This window comes from Aphelocoma coerulescens, chromosome 3, assembly GCF_041296385.1.
Source record: "Aphelocoma coerulescens isolate FSJ_1873_10779 chromosome 3, UR_Acoe_1.0, whole genome shotgun sequence".
NCBI lineage: Eukaryota > Metazoa > Chordata > Aves > Passeriformes > Corvidae > Aphelocoma > Aphelocoma coerulescens.
Genome location: NC_091016.1, coordinates 41,492,516 through 41,509,847, shown reverse-complemented (window position 1 = coordinate 41,509,847; position 17,332 = coordinate 41,492,516). Strand labels below are relative to the sequence as shown.

The 17,332-nt window shown below is 40.4% G+C and overlaps 1 protein-coding gene across 2 annotated transcripts in view; it reads right to left on the bottom strand.

Annotated features, from left to right (window-relative positions):
- Positions 1 to 17,332, bottom strand: part of KIF26B (kinesin family member 26B) — a 285,201-nt gene that overhangs the window by 236,478 nt on the left and 31,391 nt on the right. Inside the window, exon 1 of one of the 2 annotated variants that reach the window (XM_069009929.1) lies at positions 6,088 to 6,137. The exons of the other annotated variant lie outside the window; for it this stretch is intronic. The gene's annotated coding sequence lies outside the window, so the exon portion shown is untranslated. Of the gene's footprint in view, positions 1 to 6,087; positions 6,138 to 17,332 lie in introns of those variants that run through there. 2 annotated transcript variants of the gene reach the window in all.

The following is a 17,332-nucleotide window of genomic DNA, read 5'->3' as shown; positions in this document are numbered from 1 at the left end:
CTTCAGAAAAAAAGGCAAAACCCAGCTGTGGTTAGCTTTAATTTGTTTGGCATAGTTTGGTTTTCCCTAAAAAAGGAAAAGCCGACAGGGGAGGTGGGAGAGGAGAAGAAAAGAAAAAAGCAAAACCACCATATATGTGAATTGGTGCTGTGGTGGTCCTGGGAGAAACACTCTCTCTTAAGGAGAAGCCAATACCAGAATGAGTTTGGTAATAAACAGTCCAGATTAATCCAATATTTAATATGGACTGAACTTTACAATGGAGATGCTGTGTGCAGTTTAACCTACCACGTGTCCGATTTCCATTCCTTACTAATAAGGAAACAGTTTGTTGCACAAACCCTTCCATCAGGGGCTACTGCAGGTTTCACACATTACACCAGCTCTTAGTCCCAGTTCTAATCCTGACTCTGCATGGCATTGTCCATGCCAATTCAGAATATTCTCTGTGTGTGATAGGAGTGCCACAGGCACTATGTGACTTTCACAGCATCCATTCTACCAACAGTGAATGAATTGCTAATAATTTCTCATCTGTTTCTGAAAAATACTGTCAGGAAAGTTTTCTAGTAAAGGCTGTAAAGAAACTAAATCACTAGTAAAGTATCTTGGGTCAGCAATGAACCCAAAAGAAGCCAATTATTCAGTACAGCAAAAGATCAGCTGTAAAGTTTGAGGTACACTGGATTATTTTAAAGTATAATTGCCTGTAAGTGGATGTCCAGAATCATATTTGCTGAACACTGTCTCTTGCCACTCTGAAAACTCAGTTGCAGAACCTGCATATCCTGCAGTTTGGTAGCCCAGTATGGAAAAAAGTGAAGCCCAGAAAGAAGCCTGCTGCTAATCAAGGAGACCTGAAATTACTAAAATTAATTTTAATCTCTAGTCACTAACATGTTTATTCTTTAGCTATTTAAAACTGAAGAAAAGAGAGTTGTGATCCAGCTCCAAGAAAAATACTGTTGTTTACATACAGTGTTCAATATGTTCAGCCCTGATCTGGAATTATTTCAGAGATTGGCTGCGTATTTCACAACTCTTGTTATTAACACTCAAGACTCTTCTGGCTCAGAAATGCTGGACTGACTTTCTTGCAGGTAAATATTCACTTACCTGTAAGGAAAACAAACTTTAACAGCTGCTGCCATATCTTCTGAAAAGACTTTTAATAATAACCTCTCCAGAGGCAAGAGTGTCAAGACACAACTGGTACCAATGACTTTTAGAAGGTATTTGAGTACCACAGATAAAAGAAGGTGGACTGGGCTTGGTAACTGTTGTTTGGAAAGCTGTATTGAGACAAGGGTCAGGTTGGTTTTTTTCCTTCTTTTTAATTCTATGAAACATTCAATTCAATATGATGAAAACAGACTCTTCATTTAAAAACACAGCTGGAAGGTTGTTAAGTATTTCACTGTATGGCTGGTGCTTGGTGTGGCAGCCTTGAACACACCTTCACATTGTACAAGAAGCAGCGGAAGGCTTGACACCTGTCTTTTATCAGCAGCTCTTGGCATTTAGTAGAAACACAAAACATTTGGTGCATGGGGAATAAAATGAAGGACTGCAAGAGAAAGCCATTCCCTTATATATGTGATCTCAATCAAAGCAGATTTCACACATAATTCACTGAAGCAGGAGTAGAGCTTTCCAAAGATTTGGGAAAAATGCAGTTCTCACCTGCCCCAGATGACAGATTCTGGTGCAGCCATGGTCTCAGAAATGAGGGTGCCCCTCTGGGCAGGGCCTTGCACGTTTTCAGGACTTGCCATCCAGTTCCCACAGCAAAACTTAAATTTGCCCTCTTGGACCAGGAGACATCAGGCTCTATTTCCTCCCTCACCACACACACAAGTCCTGGCAGCTGTACAGCTGCAAGGCCAGCTTGCACTGGGGCCACTCCTCTGCAGAAACAGATCTTTCTTATTCCCCAGGAACTCTGCCCCTTTCCTCTCCACAGTCCTTAAACACCAGTCTTAAAGCTAAAGAATTGCTGTGTGCCTACAGCCAACTGATGGAAAGCCTAGAAAAATATTTTTACACTCCCCATCTGAGCACAGGAGATGCATGATGGGTTGACTATTCTTTGCTTTTTACAGTTTGTTTATAGCAGGAAGGAGTTCACAAGATTTAGCCAGACAAAATAAACAAACCAGAAAAAATATACACACTATTTTCCACCTCTTTTATCACATCTAGTGCTGTAGCTTTTAAGTTCTTAGGTGGAGAACTCTTCCTGTTAATCTGTCTTTCTAAAGTTTTATATCAACCATCTTTGGGGATGTGCAGTTACACAGCATTTCATATACTCACTTTGACACTGAAATGCATCATAAAGCACATTACAACTCCCCTGTATCCCAAACATACCTTGCCACCATGTCACCCCAAGACACAGCCATAGACAACAGCCAAGAAGAGATTATGGTTTAGGTCAGACTACTTCAGAAGTATTTTATTTACATTTAGTTAACACAACCATACAATTAAAATTTTAGATAAAACACCTTTGGCTAAGATTTAATACCTTTGGTTAATGCATCCTCTTGCCATCCCAGATCATACATTTCAAGCTTGGCTTTGATAAGGCAGCTCATAAACTCAATATTCCTGACACAAATGAAGAGTACAGACACAGAAGAGAATAAGGCAAACTTAAAAGTTTGTACTTAAAACCAGAAATAAATAAATTAAAAACAGAAATAAATAAATCAAAAGCACAAGTCCCAATTGGTTAAAAACCACTTAAAAAAAAAAATCATAGAACCACAGAATGGTTGGGTTGTAAGGGACCATAAAAATCATCCTGCTCCAACCCTTCTGCCATGGACTGGAACACCTTCTACCACACCGAGTTGCTCAGAGCCCCATCCAACCTGGCTTTGAACAACTCCAAGGATGGGGCATCCACAGCTTCCCTGGGCAACCTCCAGTGCCTTACTAACCTCACAATAAAGACTTTTTCCCCAATATCTAGTTTAACCTACGTTGAAAGCCATTACTTCTTGTCCTGTCACTACGTGCCCTTGTAAATAAGACTCTCTTCCCATCTTTCTTGTAGATGCCCTTCAAATACTGGGTCACCCCTAAGCCTTCTCTTCTCTAGACTGAACAATCCCAACTCTCTCGGCTGGAGATCCCAGAGCTGGATGCATCACTCCAGGTGGGGTCTCACCAGAGCAGAGCAGAGGGGCAGAATCCCCTCCCTCACCCTGCTGGCCACCCTCTGTTTGTTGCAGCTCAGGATACAATTGGGTTTCTGGGCTGTGAGTGCACATTGCTGGCTCATGTCCAGCCTCTCATCCTCCAGCACCCCCAAGTCCTTCTCCCCAGGGCTGCTCTCCCTCTGTTCATCCCCAGCCTGTGTTGACACCAGGGGTTCCCTCAACCCACCTTGTACTTGGTCTTGTTAAACCACATGAAATTCCCATGGGTCAGCTCCTCGAGCTTGTCCAGATCCCTCTGGATGGCATTCCATCCTTCAGGAGTGTCAACCACACCACTCAGCTTGGTGTCATCTGCAAACTTGCTGGGGGTGGACTTGATCCCTTTGTGTATGTCATCTATTCCTTCTAAACACTTGCTCAGGCAAGAACCTGTGCACACTGCCTTGGTAAGGAGACACTGATGCCATCTTCCCCAGTGTCTGTGCCAGTGAACCACTTAAAGTTTTAAGAAAAGCTGCTGAATTTGTGGATTTGACTTTTCAGTTATTCCCTAAGAAGATGGAGGTCAACAAGAATTTAAACAACATAATTGAAAAAAAAGAAAAAGGCCATGCTGACCTCTTATACTTCTCCAGCCAAACACGGGATGTCTGTTAGATTAGCCAAGGGGCATGCTGCTTGTTAAGGACCCAGTGTTTTAACACAACATGCTTTCATTTTGCTATAAACACTTAATAGCGAGCACACATCACAAGACACAGTGGAAGAGCTCCCCTACAGGGCTGATTGCTCACCATTCAAAAGCTTACAAGCCACTTGAATTAACTGCTAAATAAATCTCTATACCTACCCCTTTTCTCCTCCGACAGCACTGTAACCCCTAGTGGCTGGCAGCAATCCAAGCCAGAGCTTGAATTACTGCAGAGCCCAAGAACCTCTTCAGTTCATACCCATTCACTCTCTCCCCTCCCTTCCCTTACCCCAACTTACAGCTGGTCTTTTTGACTGAGAATATGAAATGTTGTTAATAAGTGGATAACTTTTGCTTCTCCAGGCAAGAAAGTGAAAGAGGGGGAGTATCTAGAACTGGAAAGCAATAAACACAAAGTGTATTTGGAAAACCACAGTTGGTGAAAAACACTTGCCCTCTTTGTACTTCAACTACCAGGTGTTCTCTGATTTTCAGTTAAAACACAAAGGGGTCAGCATAGAGTGATGCAAGAAGATGGAGAGCATTTTTGCAAAGTAAATGCCATTTAGTGGATTAAAATCATACTGCAGATTGAAGCTATGTAACATCTCTCCCTTGCACTGCATCAGGGTCATTGGAGTCCCACTGCTTTTTGTACAGTTAGTCGTGGTGTATAAAATAAAGTAGGTAGCTAAGTGCTTCCAGGACTGAAGGCTAAAATTTCAGAATTATTTTGTCATTATCTGAGGCTTTCTCAGATCTTTCTATAGCCTTCCTTCTGCATTTACACTAATCTTTGGTACCTTCACCTAAGGCATGTCTAGTAGAAATGGAGGCCAAGCCACAGTACTACTTGTAGAGGAACCCAGAGGAAAGAAAATCTTCCAGGTGTGTCACTAAGTTTCCAGATGCTTTGCTGGGAAGCTGTGGTGTGTAAAAAGACAGGAAAAGCATCAAGGAATATCTCAAGTCTTGGCTTCAACTGTCACACGACAGTTACTAGCAATAATTTAAAGAATAACATGGCAGTCAAACAGACAAAACATGGGAATTCAAGACTAAAGGTATCCCTTGCTAAGCAGCTCTCATGGATGGATTCCTTAACAAGCATGTTCTTTAGGTACAGTTTGTTATTAAAATATCACACACCCGGCATTTATTTTAAATCCTTCTCACACCCTACTTGCCTAGCATGCCCAAGATTTAAAAACTTCAGTGATCATTTCTATGCTAACTGTTTCATATTCACTAAAGAGAAGTTAAAACATAGCATTAGAAGTACCATGTAAAAAATGCTACACCAGAAACACAGCCCAGCTAGAGCTTCTGCTCTAATCAACTAACTGTATCTTGTTGAGGAAGATGCAAAACTCTTCAAATTCAGTCTGATGTGCAATATATCAGAAACCACTTTCCCCTTCCTCCAGTGACCAGCCTGTCCTCAAAAATGAGGACCAACGTCACACAGCGGATTTGAGAGCATTTGCATCCTGCCTACTGCAGCCACAGCAATAGCTTCTCTTACAGGAAAAATTAATATAAAAATAAATAAAGGAGGAATATCTTCAGAGATAGTTTCAGTATTATATCTTCACAACATGTTCTGTAAGTTATCTGCTGCAAGCTCGGTGTAAGTTTGCCTCATTTTTGTTGCCTTTGCGGTTCAATGGTTAGGAAGAGACTGGCCCAAGACGTAGCTTTTGATGCTGGGATACATTCAACAAAGCACTGAGGACCCTGAGCAAGGCAAGTACTAGGAGTGCAAATACAAATCAACAACTGGATACAGTTCTACTCTGTTCTTCCAGTTTTGCCCACAAAACCACAAACACTGTGAGATACCCTGTTTCTGGAAGCCCCCTCACCAAATCATCTGCAGACAATTAATACATCACTGAAATTTATTTGTATCCAAATTATAATAGAAGCAAGCTTGGTATGTCCCAATACAAACACAGGCAAGGTTTAACTCCCCTACAACACGTGAAATCCCCTCTCACTGCCTGTATTTTCCAGCAACTGAGGACATTCAAATTCAAAACACTGGTTAGCTTCCACTTTTTGCAATCAGCAGTAATTAAGATATTAATGTGACATAGTTAATAAAGCTGTAAACAGAAGCTCAGTTCTTGCCTGTGAATGCTGATTTAGAACATGAAGAATAATACTAGTAGCACAAAAATAATGGTTTTATCAAAAGCCAGGCCACATTTTGCCTCTCTTTACCTATAGCATGGGCCGAATCCTACTACGTCCCCAGCTAATTTGGATTTAGCCACACATTACAAGCATGCTGGCAAGCAGCCAGAAGAGATCATCAGCAGATGGCAGAATTGGCTACAATCTATTTTGTAGTTAGACCACACGGCTGTGTCTGCATCAAGTGGGGAAACAAGACTTTCAAAAGGGGAGGAGAAAAAATAAATTGGATTCAGGAGGCTCTGTAGATTATTGCTCTCCCCCTCTCCTTCCCTCCCAAAAGGAGCAAATGAGAAAGATAAAACACACATGTGCTACAGAGAAACATCTTGAATGGAAAGCTAAGCTGTAACCTAACAGTAGTCTCTAATGAATGTGTTCCTGATTTCCACACAATTGCTGTAGATATATTCCTGGTCAGTCAGATGATTCAGGTGTCTAGGGGGATTACATAGCAAGAGACCCACCCAGCACATACAGGTCAGAATTAACAGACTCCAACCCATAGCACAAAGCACAGCTACAGTGTCAACTTTGGTTCAAGTTTCAGAAAGATCCTACAACAATCTTTGAGGTGGCTGTATTAGCTGTCAGAAAACAGGGACTTCTAAATATCATCTCTCCACAGAAAATCCTTGTTCCTATTCTAGAACCAAGAGATACAAACCACCATCATCAGTTGTATCATGGTTTAGAGAAATCAGTTAAAGTCAGAGGCAGGTGTGCTACACGCTTGTTCAAGTGCCCAGCTAAAGATCATGCCTTCCTTGGACAGCTTGCAATTCCTGTGAAACAAGGCAGGTAATATTTCATTCCACCATTTTTTTCAGTTTTTCACAGATGGAGGAAATGAGGCTCAGCATCACTGTGGCTTTCTCAGTTTAACAGCCTGTCAGAGAAGGTTTTACTACTAAATCATCACGAAGCTCTGCCCAAAACAAATTCAAAGAGTCTAGAGGACAGAGACCAAGCCCACAGATGGAACAAAAACCCATAAGTAGTTCCAGCATGCCAAGAGCTACAGTATGTGCAACAGTGAGTAAATCTCCTCTCTCAAGAAAAAGAGAGAATGGGAAGATTGGAGGCATCTGGGAGTAGGGAGGAGATATTGTTAGCAATGTTACCACTGGCTTTCCTTAAAACCTTTCCCAAAAGCTTTAGACATGATTGTCTGAGCTGATGTTTTTCGGATGAGGTAACAAAATCTTGCTAAGCTAGGGATCATAAACAGCCTACAACCAGCCAGTTAATTTATACCATTATTTGCAGTTTTGAGCTTAATCAGCACCATGTGTCCCCACAAGATGACTGAGTAGCACTGCACAAGGTTAGACCATCTGGAGCTGGGATTTTACTTTCTTTTGATTCTGAACTGTTACCACTAATTCTGGTGTGCCCACTGTCTCCCTGAGCTTTAGTCCCTCCTGCCAGATCAAGATCCTATATATAGATACAAATGCTGACACGGAGAACATTTTTGCCTCCCACCTCCGCAATAACTCACAAGCACATAATTTCTCAAACACTTCCATGCCTTACAGAATTCCTTTCTTTGCCTTCTTCAGTTTACTCTTTCCCCCCCGCCCACACCATCTCTTCTGACGATTTAGGGAAACAAATGTCAGACCAAGATACTTCATGTCATGTCTTCCAATGACAGTCCATGTTGACCAGATGACCCTTTCTAAGATTACATCAGCAGAATTCAGTATGACCACATCTCTTTTCATTCCCCAAAAGAAGATCCAGTGCCTAAGAATGCCAAATTTTTTCCCTACTCAGTATAAGAGCTCCAATAAAGACAAGTGTGCACATGCTGCTCATGCGTCTTGCTCGCTCTTGCAAGCATTCACTGTCAGTCATCACCACAACTTCTAGAGTGAGTGAGTTTATAAACAACAAATGGCATATTCTGGAGCAGGACTTGATACTTCAAAATATCCTCCTCAGTCTAAAACTAAAGACAATTCCACTAAAAACATAAAGGGCGCAATAACAAAGAGCTGTGATAAATCAATTTTCCTTGCCTGCAGTACAATCTGGATTTAGCTACTTAGTACATCTTAATAAACAAGATACTCATTCAAAGCATAATAAATGAAATGCTTTGCCTTGAGGGACAGTTTTACTTAATAGTTTGGTGTTACAATGACAGAACATGTGATCTGTCAGTATGAACATCTTTTGTTCTCTGGAACGTTTTGAAAATTGGTGGTCTGTCTGCTTCACAGTAGATCATGCTTAAGACACATAGCACCCTTCACACTCACAGCAATATGCTTAATATAGGAAAAGCATTTTGCTTTGATAAGGAAATCAAACAGAAATCACAAAACAAAACAGAAAAAAGTGCTTCTGTGGAAAGCGACTCCCTAGTTTCCAAAGTCTGTGATGTACTTTATACCGAGTCACAGAAAACCCACACACAGGAAAACCTACTTGGGAACATGATTTAAACAGTTAAAAAAACCTCCATACACCACAGAAGCACAAACCAATAAGCAGCTGAAAGACAGTTGGTACTTTTTCTCAGCATTAGAAAGTTTGATAAAATAAGGAACTTCAGAGCAACGTTAGAAGCTGCCATCCCTACTTGGCATACACTTAACAAACACAGACATGGAAACAACTAAGGAAGCTCAGTTTCTCTGTGCTCAAGTAGTCGTGTGCCTACAAGTATCTGCAACACAAATATCAAGGAATGGACAATAAGCATGAAGCCAATCCTGCTGGCAAATGGAGAACAACTGGAAAACGAAAACTACTGCATCTTCAGTTATCTGTCCCCACACACATGCATTTTCTAAGTATGTATTTCATTTATATACCATACACAATGTTACAAGGGTAGATTTAAAATAATTCCATGAACCTTGAATAAATTCCTCTCCATGGACACCACCATTAGAGATACTGGCATCTGATCCCATACACAGCTCACATACATAAATAATTCCCTATCAAGGCCAGTTGCAATGCTGATGTTTATTATGATTATTTAATCCTTATCCCCAAAATACACACATGTTGACAGACAGTGGAAGCAGAAATTATTTTCTTCCCTCTTTCTGACAGACCATACACCAATCTGCCACCTTTCAGGTTATCAGCCAAGCACAGAAACAGCTGTATCTGATCACAGTAATGGTCCACCTATCGCTTCTGTACCAATTCATTTAGGGGCTCGTTTGTCCCTGATGCATGAGAGTTTCTCTCCTTCTAGATATTTAATCTGATTTTGAGTAACATAAACCCTTCTGGGCTCAAGTTTCCTTCAGAGTCTAGTCACCCAAGTTTGTCAATTATATCAAAATTAGTGATCACATTTGCAACCCCCCTTGCAACAAATGCTTCTAGTTGCCAGACTAAGCATAAAAGGCATTTTAGACTGAAGTGATTCTGCAACAATGAGTATGAAGGGGGGGGGGGGGGGGGGGAAGTGGTGAGGGAGTTTGTGATCCCACAGGAAACAACTCAGAAAGGAAAAATGAAAAGCTGCTCTTTTTTATAGGAGAGTAGCATTAAAAGATCCAACAGCAAAATGTTCTGCTGAGGATGAAAGTCAAGATACATAACAGCAGCTCAATAAGGCTTCATCAAGAGCTCTTTCAGGATCATAAAAGTCAAAAAAGGAGAGGTACAAAGATACACTGCTACAGGTGAGTATAAAGAGATATACAAGCAGGAGAGATGCAAAAGTCAGAAAGGCTAAAGCACAGGCACACTATGAGTCAAAACTGCCAAGGGAAATAAAAAGTTACCATAAGGAAGTTACATTAATAACTAGAAGTGGATGGATGCAGAATAGACAAATCCATTACTGTAGGAAAGTCTTCCACTAACCAACAGAGAATGTGGAGATACCTGATGGCACAGCTCAGACAATTACCTTGGGCTTCACATTATTTTTAATAAGAATTAAGAACTAGGATGTTAAAATAGGGAAAAATAGAAAAAAAACAGAAATTAATATAAGTAGGTTCAGACTATATATTCAGGCTGGCACAGTTTAATGAAATGTACCAAAAACACTTAAAGAATAAACTAGTTTTTGAGAATCCATACAGAACTGATGTCCCAAAAGGGCAAACTGAATTACTAGCAGTAGAAAGGGAGCTATTAAAAGGCATGGTCAGTATAGCTTTGATATCCACAGCAATGCTGAAGTGAAAGAAGAAAACTTAACTTAGAATCATGTAGGGAATAACAATAGTCAACAAAAGCAAATACTGTCAAATCAATATATGACTTAAATTATGGCAGAAAAGGATGAGATGCACAACTAGATGGAACTGAGTTGTACCACATATTTCATTCATGGACTATGGAAACATGGTTTATATCAAATTGCAGCTAAAGAATCACACAGCTGGCTGAAAAAAACCAAAACACATTTTTGATCCATAGTTCTTGGTAATTCATTATCAAGCTAGGAAAGCGTGAAGCATGGCAAGGTTTTACTCACAGTCCACTACTGATACTACATGATACTATGAAAGAAAGTACATGATAGTACATGATAGTATGAAAGAAAGACTGTCCTCACTTGCAGATTTAGTGGAACTTATCAGCCCAGGAAAAGCATTATAGGCACCTTAAAGGCCAGGGCTAACATGCAACACCATTTCTCCGTTTCCAAATAAAGACATTTCATTATTTCTCCAACTAAAAGTGATTGATCCAGTAAACAGAAAAAGAAAGCCCTCAGATTCAAGAAGAGTTACAAGTGTTTGAGCAGTAGCTGATCAGCATTTCAAGAAGAAAGAGTCTAACACTTTCTAGCACTCTCATCCTGTTGTTTTGATGTTGCTCTTCAAGCTGCCGCCTGAGAAGCACAATGTTTGATAGGCTCAGGTTTGGAAATCATTCTGCCAGGCAATGGCAACAATGACCTGATTTAAGTTCTGAGTCACAGTTTATTATAAAAGCTTGAGTATATAGTTTCAGAAAGTTAATAATAGCTGATCCTTGTATTGACAACTAGATTGATAGCCTAGACCCAAACACATGTTGAGAGAGCTGCTATCAGGCAGAACAGAAATACTCAGACATAAATAGTTCCATCACATTTTTAAAACCTTGAGGGTTTCAAGTCTCCAGAGACACCCAGACGTTAAGTGTCATCATGTGGTTTAAATTGGCATCAGAACAGCTCTGAAGGGCACATAAAAGTATGCCTGTAAAACCATGTTTCATGTGCTCATTTTCACATGAGCAATAGTGACCTGAGGGAAAGAGGATTACCGCCCAGATATTAATGACTACTTGGAGCTGACATCACAAAGCTTCATTTCAAGCATCATCTATGTCTAGGTAGCAGCTAGCACCCCAGAAATGTCTCACTTCTCAGCCATGAGCAGCAGCTGTGAGCACCCCTGTACCTCACAAAACATGTGACTGGCTAGAGGAGATAAGGTAGATTAAAAGGATGGGTTTTGGAAACAAGGTGGTTGCTGTGACACCCAGAGCTCAGGAGTGCAAGCCGGCAAGCCAGCTGCTATCAGACAAAAAAAAATCCCAGAATGAAATGTCAGCTCTAGAAAGCTTTTGTAAGGATTTCTTTCCTATTACTTTGTCTGCCACATCAGTTACTGCTCCTGAATGAAAACAGCAGGGACAAAACCATCAAGCTTCTTTCAGATAAAATAGTAATTGAGCACAAGAGTTTTGCCTGCCTAAGTAAGATTTGCACATCTCTCTTCCCTCAAGTATCTGCTTAAACTATTACCTCAGTTGTGGAGGGTGAACCATCTGAAGGTCAGGTTCGCCTTCACTCATGTTATCAAATCCCTTTTTCAAGGTCCCATGTCTCCCTTGGGGCAGCAAATCAGAGGCACAGGCAGGAAAATGTACTCTGCATGTAACCTCAAGGTTATAAGAAAAACGGGTAATACTGCATCAAAAAATAAGGGGGGAATGAATTTACAAACTATCAACTCCACTCTACAGATTCAGACTCTTGAAGGCTTGTGATTCAAGATTTTAGAAAAGGGACACATTACCTCATGATAGTAATCCCAAGCCTTCAAAGAACCTGCAGACTGAGGAAAAACCACACACAAAACCTCAACAGTTTATAAAATAAAGAAAAAAATTCACTGTATAGTAAAAAAGTGTGACACAAGCTTTTGGAAATTTAACTCTTCTGTACTGCTCAGATACAGTATCTGCAGGCCGTGATTGACATAGTAGATGTCTTATCACTCATCCTACCACTTCCTCAGTTCTTAGGACCAGCCTGGTTTCGGAATGGGAGATGTTGATGGGGCCTCTATCCAGGGCTGGCTTTTTGTTTTCAGATGCTGTATCTCCTACTCAGTGCCAACCTTTTTAAACTTTATATTTTTTCATGTTGCAATAGTTACAGGCTCTATAATCAGTACACTAATACCAGTAAACAAGCTGTCAATTTTGCTCCCAAACAAAACTGTACAGCAGGATTATCTGGGAGAAAATCTTATTTGCCAGAAATATATGTGTGAGACAGTACAAAGACTAAGAACAATATATTCCCCTGAATCCCAATTCCCTTATTCACCTTCCTACTTCACTACAAATTCATACCGTCACTGGGACTGGCTTAATTTACAAATCAGAGTCCCCAAGGAACTGTTTTAAACACTACACACAGAGACACAAAAAAAGTAATCCATGTACCACAGAACGAGTAGTACATACCTGCCCAAACAGAACTTAATCCTTCTGTATTTATGATTCATCTCACATTCACATCCAGCCACAAGCACAGCTGAAATTATCTTGCAAATAAGATGTTTCTACCTTTAATAGTGAAATACTTTTCAAGTTTGGCAAGAAGACATTACATACTATGACTAAATGTTATTCTTGGAAACAGAAAAACTAAACTTTTCTGTAAGAAAGCATAGACTCGTGTTTTACAGATCAGTTATGTGTAAAAACAGTTAACTTCTATGTGACACAAGCCATTCTGGCCCTGCAGACCTCCTGAGGATACTCATAATTAAGATTTTGGGGGTGAAAAAAGCAGGGGCAAGAGCAGGGAATTTAAGAGAAGCATAGATATCTCTGTTTAGGAGCCAAAACTAAATTGAAAGGCTTCAACCCAGTTCACACCAAGGTAAGTGCATTACAGAGGTGCCTTGTGCACAAGACTACTGTATTCCCCTGCAAGTACAGCAACTGCATGCTTACTATGTATGGCCTTTAATGGCTATTAATAAAAACAATCCAAGGCTTGCTTGATGGACAGATATTTAATGCTGTGAATGTTAGCATCTGGCCCTTATTCTCTTCTCAAAAACTGATACAGACCTTTACAAAAGAAAACTGAGTAAGAATAATATAGTGAACTTGGGGGAAAAAAAGAAGTACTATGGCTTGTATTTTGTTTGGGGTGGTCTCTGAATTTTCCGGGGTTCGCTTTGTTTTTTTAATAAAGGATTAATCCCCCTGCTCTCTTGTCCATGACACCTTAGGTGTCATCTTCAAAACATCTCAGCAGGTTCTAGCCCACCCATAGCTTCAGGGATTAAATAGATACTCCCTGTGTCTGAAAGACACCATAATTTCTTACCCATTGATTACTATTTGCAGGCCTCTTTGATTACAGGCCTCTTTAATAGCATTTTCTTCAAAACTGACCGAAGCAGCCAAAGTATTTCCAGTGTTGCTATCTGCAAAGTTAAAAGAAATCCTTCTTTTTTATGGTTACTGCAGCCTTCTGAGAAAGATGAAGGAAACTATGATTAAATTAATAAGTTTAATGTTTGATTAACTAATCCTTGTAATCAGACTAGCAAGCTTTTTGTGCTTCACTCCAATCTTTCCACCAGTTCAGCCCCCTACAAGAGCAGCATTTTTTTCTCGTTTAAGATCTACTTGCTCTTGAGATCATGTTTGAAGGAGAAGGTAAGCAACAAGAGCTGTTAAAGTCATTGTTGGGACACCTCCCTAATGAGAAAATCATGAGCAAATTTATTCATACATTCACAAGCAAAAAAAAAAAAAAAAATCACAATCAATCTCTTATCATCAGCTTCAAAAATGCAACGACTACATTGAACACCTTTATTCTGAGCAGTGCATTTCTGAACCCCATACTTCTGCTCCTCCTGAGCAAGTCAGCCCAAAGGCAAAGCTAGCAGCAGCAAATGAAGAGTGAAAAGAAGGTGGGGGGAGAGATGTACCTTCAATTCTTAATAGCACCGGGTAGCATCTGTGGAAACATTCCTGTAATTTATCAGATAAGCAAGAAAATCAACTGCCTACTAGACTGCGCTGTTCACAACAGCTGCACAGTGACACATTTGTGCACCACTGAAGGAAGTGAGAAAGACTGTATTCAGTTCTTTTTCCTCAGCCTATACTACCCTTCACATGAATTCCACCGCAAATAAGGTATCTGTTCCTGCAGAGGTTAGGGAATGAGAAGATTAATTTCAGAGCATTTCCCTCTGAAAAAGTATCTTTGAATATAATCACTTATTTTATTAAGCAAATAGTTGCATCTTTTCATATACTACTCCTTACGGTAATATTTAGACACGTATGTTTTGTAAAAATATACACAACTTTAGTTACCAAGAGACAAAAATCTGCAGAAGGCTCAGCAATCAAGATAGACCCTTGTCAGAAGTTTCCTGCATGCTCTTTCACTATAGATGGTAATATCAAGTCTGTGGATGGAGTTCCACTAGCCCTAGGTAGGTATTTGTTAGCATTAGAATTTCACAACAGAAAAATTAATTGTTTAATTGAAATAGCTCTTCCTCCTCTCCTGCAGTGAGACAAAACATTCTGCAACACCTAACACCACCTGCAGGAAACTGGCAGTAATACCTCCCCAGGTACGGCAGCAACTGATGGAAGGGATGCCAAGCCAAACTAGAAATCACTCAATCAAATGCATTTCTATTAAACCTGTCACAACTGGGGGGAAAGTCAACTCAAAACAGTAAGTTTGCCTCAGCATTTCCTCTATCCCAAAACACAGAACATTGATAAACAAAGCAAAAAAGAATGGAATTGTTCATTTTCCCCCTCAGTTTCCTTCAATAGACTTTATTTCCTCAAACCTATAATATTTGAAAATATTTATGGGAAGATATGATGCACATAAAATCCTCCTCTATTGATCTGTTGGAGGGGAACTGCTTTTCCTACTGTTTTGATCCCAGATGACTACTAGAGCTTCAACCTAAAATAAACTTGCTAAAGCAATGCTACAAAAGAAGGGAAGCATTACACATAACCTAGCACAATAATTCCTGTTCCTCAGACTGGATTCAGCACCACTGGAACATGGGAGTAAAGCATGCATTAATCACAGAATAGGATCACAGCATCCCTCAGACTGAAAGCGACCTCAAGAAGCCTCAGATCCCATTTCCTTCCCAGAACAGGGCCAGCTGATAGGAGTACACTCAGGTGAGCTGATTTCAGTATCACTGAGGAGCTCTCATACTAAGATGGACCAAGCTCACTAAGGAGAGTACATCCACAACTTCACTGCAAGAGAAGGGAACAAAGAGTGGGGGGGAGTGCTGATGAGCCCTACTACCCAAAATCAGGACATGTGAAGAATCAGCAGCACTTATCCCTCCACCTGACCCTGAAAGTAAACAGTAACATCCAAGTTTGGAGAGAAGTTGTTCATTATATGCAGGACACACAAGGAAATCTTTTGTTCCTCAACAGATACATGGAAGTTACATGTTCTTGACTTTGCTTCATATGCAAGTTACCAGATCAAGAATTCCCACAACCACCTCATGGGGATCTGTCACTCCTACTTGCTTGTTCCACCCTGGAGTAAAGCCAAACCACACCATAAATTGACATGACAATTTAGAATTTTTCTCTCTGGTAAGATTTGTTTCCTCCATTTCTTTACTGCACGTTCATTATTCATTTTTCTTTAAATAGTCCTAATGATAGCACAATATAGAAAGTTGCATATGTAAATCTTTGCTGAATCAGGACCAGAAAGAATCCTACCATTTCACACTACTTAAGAAACCACTTCCCTGTGACCAGCCTTACCACTTTAATTTTTATTAGAATTATTCTTGATGCCTGCAGCTAGCCCTCCCAAAACGTAGAGAAACAGATGCATAATAAAAACTCTACTTATACCCTGGATGAGACTAATCAATATGACTTTAAATTGTGTGTTTATTTCCACTTTTTTTAAGGGAAACAGCAACTGAAAAGCAACAACTTGTATCTGGAAGATGGGTAATTATGGACAGCAAGTGTCATTTCAATATAAATAGCGGAAATAAATGTAAATTACACAACACTTAACTCCTACGAATTGGCTGTTAACGGAGACAATAGTCTACAATATGTTGTTTGGAGTATCTCATTAATAAAATTCAAAACTGTTTTCAGTAATTATGTGCAATCATTATCATTTTATCACTGGCCAAAAGTAGTCTCTCACTGTATGCTTCAACATGTATCACAGATTGTCAAGAAAACCATCCTGTCCACAGGGGAGATCTGGAGCTACACCACACCAACACAGAAGTGTCACACCCTAGCAAAAGTAAATGTTAGTTCAGAGAAGAGCCTGATGCTAGAGAAGACCAGTAAATGTTCTCAAAAGACCAAGAACAGCATTTTCAAACAGCGATGGGTCATTCCCCTAAACTAATTTTAGCTGCTCTAGAAATGCATCTTTCAGGCCTTGCTTTGGCTTAAGATGTTTTTTATAGCTGGCTTTTCCTCTCAAGATTAATCTTCTGGTGTGGTTTATAACACTAGGCATTGCACAGTCATTTGTGAATTACCTTGACAACCTGCTCTGCAGAAGGCAAGTAAGACACTGGTTCTGCAGCAGCACGAGTAGTCCCACCTCACTCAGTCCCTGTAATGGCATTTTTGGAGGGACATAGGCAACAAACAGCTCTCCTGCAGCCTTGCACAGCCAGTTACCCAACGAGACCAAATACCATTTCCTTGATTATTATGGGGGCCGTGCCACAAGCAGTGCTTGTCTGCTTTTACCTGCAGAAAACAGAGCCAGAGCTCACTCTGGGACACAGCAGTCTGAGCAGGGACCAACACAGAACCTGCAGCTGAAAACACCCTATAGCACCTGGATGTACCCTGTTCCTCTCCCCATACCCTGCATCCAAACCCAGTGTTTATCCCACACATCCTAGCTCTATGCTTCACCCTTCCAGGCAACCTGCATCAGTCCCTTCATCCTGCCTAAAGATTCCCATAGCTTATCCTTCCCCTTGACCTTACACACACCTTCACATCCTACCAGGTCCTTGTGTGT